The sequence below is a fragment of the Neofelis nebulosa genome, chromosome 17 (assembly GCF_028018385.1).
Source record: "Neofelis nebulosa isolate mNeoNeb1 chromosome 17, mNeoNeb1.pri, whole genome shotgun sequence".
NCBI lineage: Eukaryota > Metazoa > Chordata > Mammalia > Carnivora > Felidae > Neofelis > Neofelis nebulosa.
In genome coordinates, this window is record NC_080798.1 from 16,642,202 (window position 1) to 16,649,641 (window position 7,440).

Here is a 7,440-nt window from a genome sequence, read left to right on the forward strand (position 1 = left end):
GCGTAGAAGCCAGGGATTTATTTCTTACATATGACACCCAGTGCTCATCCCAAAAAGTGCCATCCTTAATGCCTATCACCCAGTTAACCCATTCCCCTGCCTCCAGCAGCCCTCAGTTTGTTCTCTGTATTTAAGAGTCTCTTATGGTTTGCCTCCCTCTTTTTTTTCCTTCTCTTCCCCTATGTTCACCTCTTCAGTTTCTCAAATTCCACAAGTGAAATCATATATCTTTCTGTGACTTAAATACCCTCTAGTTCCATCCACATTGTTGCAAATGGCAAGATTTCATTCTTTTTCATCGCTGAGTAGTAGTCCTTTGTGTATGTATGTACACACATCTTCTTTATCCATTCATCAGTTGATGGAGGGCTCTTTCCATAATTGACTATTGTTGATAGCGCTGCTATAAATATCTGGATTCTTTTATGCAGCATGATTATTTTGAGATCCATCCATGTGGCAATAATCCATTCCTTGTAATTATTGGTGAATGGAATTCCACTGTGTAGATACTACAATTTATCCATTTACCTATTGATGCAATTGTGGTTTCTCTTCCCCTTAGGACCTGGCTATTGTAAACATAGCTGTTTTGCACATTTGTACAAGTCTTGATATGGATATGTGCCTTCATTTCTCTTGGTAAATATCTAGGAATGGAATGCTTCAGTCATATGGTAGTTACATGTTTAACTTTAAAAATATTTAAAAAGTTTTCTAAACTGTTTTCCAAGGTGGTTTACCATTTTATATTCCCAAAAGTATTATATGAGAACTAGTTCCTCCACATCCTTGCCAACACATGGTATGGTCTTTTTATACACATTATAATAGGTACATAAAGTATCTCATGTGGTTTTAATTTGCATTTCCCTAATAACTGATGATGTTAGAATGTTGAACATGTTGATGTTTATTTGAAATCTGTATATATTCTTTGATCATATCTAAATGTTTTGCCTTTTTTTGTATATACATTAAAAAATTTTAAGTATAGGGGCACCTCAGTGGCTCACTGTCTGACTTTTGATTTCAGCTCATGATCTCACAGTTCATGGGATCGAACCCTGTGCCAGGCTCTGCTTGGGATTGTCTCACTCTCTCTCACCCCCTTTCCCACTTGGATGCTTCCTCTCTCTCAAAATAAATAAATTAAAAAAATTTTAATTTAAGTGTAGTTGACACATGGTATATTAGTTTAAGGTGTACAATATAGTGCTTCAACAGCTATATGTTATGTTATGCTTACCACGAGTGTAGCTACCATCTGCCACCACCCAATGATATTACAATACCATTGACTATCTTCCTTCCCAGTGCTCTTTTATTCCCGTGACTGATTGATTCCATAATTGGAAGCCTGTTATCTCCTCCCTCTCAACATTTTGCCCATCCTCCCTCCCTTTTCCCTTCTGGCAACCATCATTTTGTCCTCAGTATTTATAGATCTGATCCTGCTTTTTGTTTGTTTTGTTTGAAAATTTTTAATGTTTATTTTTGAGAGAGTACATGTGTGAGTGAAGGAGGGACAGAAAGAAAGGGAGACACAGGATCTGAAGTGGGCTTGGTGCTGACAGCAGAGATCCCCTTGTGAGGCTCAAATTCATGATCAGTGAGATCATGATCTGAGCCAAAGTTAGACACTTAACCAACTGAGCCACCCAGGCACCCCATTTGTTTCTTAAGATTCTATGTATGAGTGAAATAATATGCTATATGTCTTTCCCTTGTCTGACTGATTTTACTTAGAATAATATCACTTAGTTCTATGCATGTTATTGCAGATGGCATGATTTCATTCTTTTTATGGCTGGGGAATATTCCATGTGTGCAGGTGTATGTATCTTTATCCATTTATCTATTGATGGATATTTGGGTTGCTTCCATATCTTGGCTATTATAAATAATGCTGCAGTAAACATAAGGGTACATATATCTTCTTGAATTAGTGTTTTGTTTTTGTTGGGTAAATACCCAGTAGTGGAATTACAGGATCGTAAGGCATTTCTATTTTCAATTTTTTGAGGACTCTCCATACTGTTTTCCAGAGTGGCTGTACTAATTTACATTCCCACCAACAGGGCCCAAGGGTTCCTTGTTCTTCAAATGCTTGCCAACAATTGTTATTTCTTGTCCTTTTTATTTTAGCCATTCTGACAGGTGTAAGGTGATATCTTATTGTGGTTTTGATTTACATTTCCCTGATGATTAGTAATACTGAACATCTTTTCATGTGTCTGTTGGCCATCTGTATTACCTTCTTTGGAAAAATGTCTATTCAGGTCCTCTGCCCATTGTAATTGGATTATTTGTATTTTGGGTTTGGATTAAGTTCTTTATATATTTTGGATATTAACCCCATATCATATATATCATTACAAATATCTTCTCCCATTCAGTAAGTTGCCTTTTTGTTTTGTTGGTTTTCTTCACTGTGCAAAAGCTTTTTATTTCGATATGCTCCCAATAGTTTTTCTGTTTACCTTGCCTTACGAGACATATCTAGAAAAATGTTGCTATGGTCGATGTCAGAGAAATTATTGCCTGTGTTCTCTTCCAGGAGTTTTGTGGTTTCAGTTCTCATATTTAGGTCTTTAATCCATTTTGATCCTTTTATGTATGGTATATAAAACTTGTCTGATTTTTTTGCAGGTAGCTGTCTAGTTTTCCCAGCACATTAAAAAATTTTTTTTCATCATTGTAAGTGAACTCTTTAATCCCCATCAACTATTTCACCCATCATCCCACCCACCCCCTCTCTGGTAACCATCAGTTTGTTCTCTATAGTTGAGTCTATTTATTGGTTTGTCTTTTTTTTTTCTTTCATTGCTTCGTTTCTTAAATTCCACATATGAGTGAAATCATACAGTATTTGTCTTTCTCTATTTCACTTAGCATTATACTCTCTAGCTCCATCTATGTTATTGCAAATGGCAAGATTTCATTCTTTTTTATGGCTTAATAGTATTCTATTGTAGATATATCACATTTTCTTTATCCATTCACCTATTGATGGACACTTGGGCTGCTTTCATAATTTGGCTATTGTAAATACTGCTCTAAACATGGGTGCATGTATCTCATTGAATTAGTGTTTTTGTACTTTTTTTTGGTAAATACCCAGTAGTGTGATTACTGGATTGTAGGGTAGTTCTATATTTAATTTTTTGAGGAACCTCCATACTGTCTTCCACAGTGGCTCCACCAATTTGCATTCCCATCAATAATGTACGAATGTTCCTTTTTCTCTACATCCTCTCCAACACCTTGTTGTTTCTTGTATTATTGATTTTAGTCATTCTGACAGGTTCGAGGGGGATATTTTATTGTAGTTTTGATTTGCATTGCCCTGATGGTAAGTGATGTTGAGTATTTTTTCGTGTGTCTGTTGGCCATCTGTATATCTTATTTGGAGAAATGTCTGTTCATGTTTTCTGCCCATTTTTTAGTGGATTATCTGTGTTTTGGGTGTTGAGTTGTATCAGTTCTTTTTTTATTTTTTAAGTTTGTTTGTTTGTTTGTTTGTTTGTTTGTTTAGAGAGTGAGCCAGCCAGATGCTCCCCTTAGTTGCTCTTTTAAATTGTGGCTTTCTTGGGGCACCTGGGTGGCTCAGTCAGTTAAGAATCCAACTCTTGATTTCAGCTCAGGGTCATGATCTCACAGTTTGTGAGTTTGAACCCTGCATCATGCTATGCACATTAACAGTGTGGAGTCTGCTTGGGATTCTCTCTTCTCTCTCTCAATTAATTAAACTTTAAAAAAATAAAAATAAATTTTGGCTTTTTTTCCATGCCCCAGCGTATCTGGGGTTGGTGTAAGCTAGGAACGTGGGGCTCAGTGAGGTGACAGGCCAGCTACATATCTGGACCCTGCTGCAGTCTGCACTCTCAAGGTGGAAGAGTAGTATAAACCATAGTGCTCACCAACCCCTCTAACCTGGAGAGAGTTAAAGTCACTCTTCTACTGTTCAGTGGATTCTAGGGCTGGATCTTTTATGTATTAATTGCTCTTTTAAGCCATGGCTTTTTATTTGTGCCCCAGGGCAGATGAATTTGCTTCTGGCCCCCTGTACTATCCCTCTGCACTGCAGTTTACTTGTTTGGACATTACCATGTCACAATCTCTCATGCTATTCTCTGTTGTTTTAGCTTTTGTTTTGCAGAAGCTATTCAGTTATCCATCAGTTTTTTAGGAGGAAATGATCTGTAAATAGGTATTGATTCTGGTCTGTCTGGGGAGTGAGTTCAATGTCTTCCTACATCACCATCTTGGAGTTTCATGCATTAAACATGTTTAAGTACCTATTTACATCAACAGTGGCAGAAGATATATTCCCAGGCAGGGATAATTACCAAAAAATTGCCGAATTAATCATATAGACCATCCTTATGACAAATAGTTTTATTGAGTCTTAAGGACAAAACATTGTATAGTAACTGTACTGTGGTGCCAACTAGATATGAAATTGATTCCTTGCTATGCCATTTTCTCCATGTCCTTGGGAAAAACTTATATCTCTAAGCCTCAATTTCCTTATCTGTGAAATGGGGTAGCTGTGAGAATCAAACTGGAAAAAGACCTAAGCAAACTGCACCAAGAATTGGTAGCAATTATTATTAAAGACAGGATGCACAGTATTTGGGTATAGGGGGTGAGTAGGGATTCTTGGTGAAAAGTGAGTTAGATATTCTTCAGAGTAAAATCATTTGACTAAATTAGAAGGTTATTTAATAAGTTATATTTAATAATGTGGTTATGTGTATTCCAGATGGCATGCAGCCTCAATTGCCTCATCCAGAACATTCTCAGACTTACTGACCTACAAGAGTGGCAGGCAGTGTTCTCTCCCCTGAGCCTTCAACACATGGTTGCTTACAGGGTACCTGGAAGGTGAAGGTAAGCCTTGATGATGGAGGCTTTAGCCATATCAGAGGCTCAAATATTCTGACTTCCTAGAGGCTATCCTTACTTTTCCTTTCCCCTTCACACTCCAAGGAGCATCACTGAGGTAGCACTTTTTTCTCTTATCCTGGGGAGACAGGATATTATTTCTTTTTCACCCCTAACTTTCCTGTATCTCTGTCTTTAATGCAGGGCTTGTCCTTCTACTAGTACAGATACAGGACACTCCACATCCTGCTCTTCCCACGCACAAAATGTCAAACCTACCCTTGACATTTCTTTGTCATTTGCTTGCTCTGGAAGCAACTCTCTTAGAATCAACAAGGTATAATGATGGATTAAAAATGAGCCAGGAATCATTTGACATTTTTCTCATTGTGAAGAGATCTCCAATTCTGCCTCTTGAATCTGGGGTGTTCTTAATGGTTTGCTTGACCAGTAGATTATGGCAGAAGTAATACTCTGTGATTTCTGAAGCTAGGTTATAAGAAGCCTGTAGCTTCTGCCTAGTTGTCTTGGAACACTCAATCTTGGGATGCTCCACATGGGAACCGAACCACCATTAAAAAAAAAAAAGAAGCCAAAACCCACCCTGGGGTCGTATGTGAGTGTTGTCAAATGCACCAGTTGAGGTAATCAACCACTGGCATTAACTGCCATCCATATAAGTGAGCCATAGTGAGTGTCCCAGATTATATGAAACTACACATTGAAGAAGCTCAATGAACTCTAAGGTAGATAATCTCAGAGGTCCATGCTGAGACACAGTATAATTGTTGGAATACAAAGAGAATATCTTGAAAGCAGCGAGAGGAGAGACTTGTCACAGACAAGGGGATCGCCAATAAAATTAATAGCTGATTTCTCATGAGAAACCCATCTGGCCCAGAAGGCAATGGGATAAAAAATTAAAGTGCTGGGGGGAAAAAGCACTTTCAACCAAGTCTCTGTTGGCAAAACTGCCCTTCAAAAATGAAGGAAAAACTAAGATAAACAAAAGGCAAGAGAATTGGCCTCTACTAGACCTCCCTGCAAGAAATGCTAAAGGGAGTTCTAAAGGCTGAAATAAAAGGACATGAGACAGTAATTCCAAGTCATACAAAGAAACAGATTACCAACAAAGGTAACTGCACAGGTGTATATATGAAAGCTAGTGTTACTGTATTTCTAATTTATCTCATTTTGTTTCCTACATGATTAAGAAGACAAATGCATAAAACAATAATTTGAAACCTGTGTCAATGGGCACATAATGTATAACGATGTAATTTGTGAAATTTCAACAAAAATTTGGGATGGAGTTGGACAGGAACAGAGGTACTGTGTTATTGAACTAATGTGGTATCAATTCAATGTAGATTGGTATAAGTTAAGAGTGTTAACTGTAATACCTATAGTAACCCCTAAGAAAATAAAGAATATACTAAAAAGAAATAAAGAGGAATAAAAATGGTACACTAGAAAAAAAAAGTATTAGGAGAGTTGAGGAACAAATAGCAGAATGAATCCTGCATTATCAGTAATCATTTTAAATGTAAATGAACTAAACTTATGAATTAAAAAACAGGAATCATAGTGGGTTAAAAAAACCAAAAAAAACCAACAATGCAACTGTATGCTGCACACAAGAGACTCATTTTAGAGCCAAAGACACTAGTAGATACAGCATTAAGTTATGGAAAAAGAAACTCCATGCAAATAACAACCAAAAGAGATCTGGGGTAGCTCTATTAGTATACAAATGGGTGTTAGGCTTAAATTTTTACATGAAACAAAGAAAATTATATAAGGGTCAATTCATCAAGAAGATATATGCACCAGACACTCAAAATATATGAAGTAAACCTGGACAGAATTGAAGGGAGAAGTAGTTCCACAACAACAGGTGGAGACTTAAACACTTCGCTTTCAATAATGGATAAAACATATAGACAGCAGATCAGTAAGTAACTGGAGGACTTGAACACTAAAACCCAGCTAGCCCCAACAGACACATTTGGACACCCCATCAACAACAGCAGCTATACATTCTTAGGTGCACATGAACATTATCCAGTATAGCCTGTGTGTTAGGCCATAAAGCAATTCTCATTTAAAACAACTAAAAGAATACAAAGTATCTTCTCTGACCAATAGAATGAAGGTAGGTTGGGGCACCTGGGTGGCTCAGTCGGTTAAGCGGCCGACTTTGGCTCAGGTCATGATCTCGCGGTCCGCGAGTTCGATCCCCGCGTCGGGCTCTGTGCTGACGGCTCAGAGCCTGGAGCCTGTTTCAGATTCTGTGTCTCCCTCTCTCTGACCCTCCCCCATTCATGCTCTGTCTCTCTCTGTCTCACAAATGAATAAACGTTTATTTAAAAAAAAAAAAAAAGAATGAGGGTAGGCATCAATAATAGAAGGAAAACTGTAAAATTCACAGATGTATGGGACTTACAGTCTTAACCAGTTAGTCAAAGAAATCACTGTGTAAACTGGAAAATACTTTGAGATGAAGTACAACAAAAACATCAAAATTTATGAGAGGCAATGAAGGCAGTG

At 37.5% G+C, this 7,440-nt stretch overlaps 1 long non-coding RNA gene across 1 annotated transcript in view; it reads left to right on the top strand.

Annotated features, from left to right (window-relative positions):
* LOC131500343 (uncharacterized) overlaps window positions 1-5,495 on the top strand; it is a 31,816-nt gene extending 26,321 nt beyond the window's left edge. Inside the window, exon 2 of the long non-coding RNA XR_009256248.1 lies at window positions 4,769-5,495. This is a non-coding gene — a long non-coding RNA (uncharacterized LOC131500343). The remainder of the gene's footprint in view (window positions 1-4,768) is intronic.
* Window positions 5,496-7,440: the final 1,945 nt, after the last annotated feature.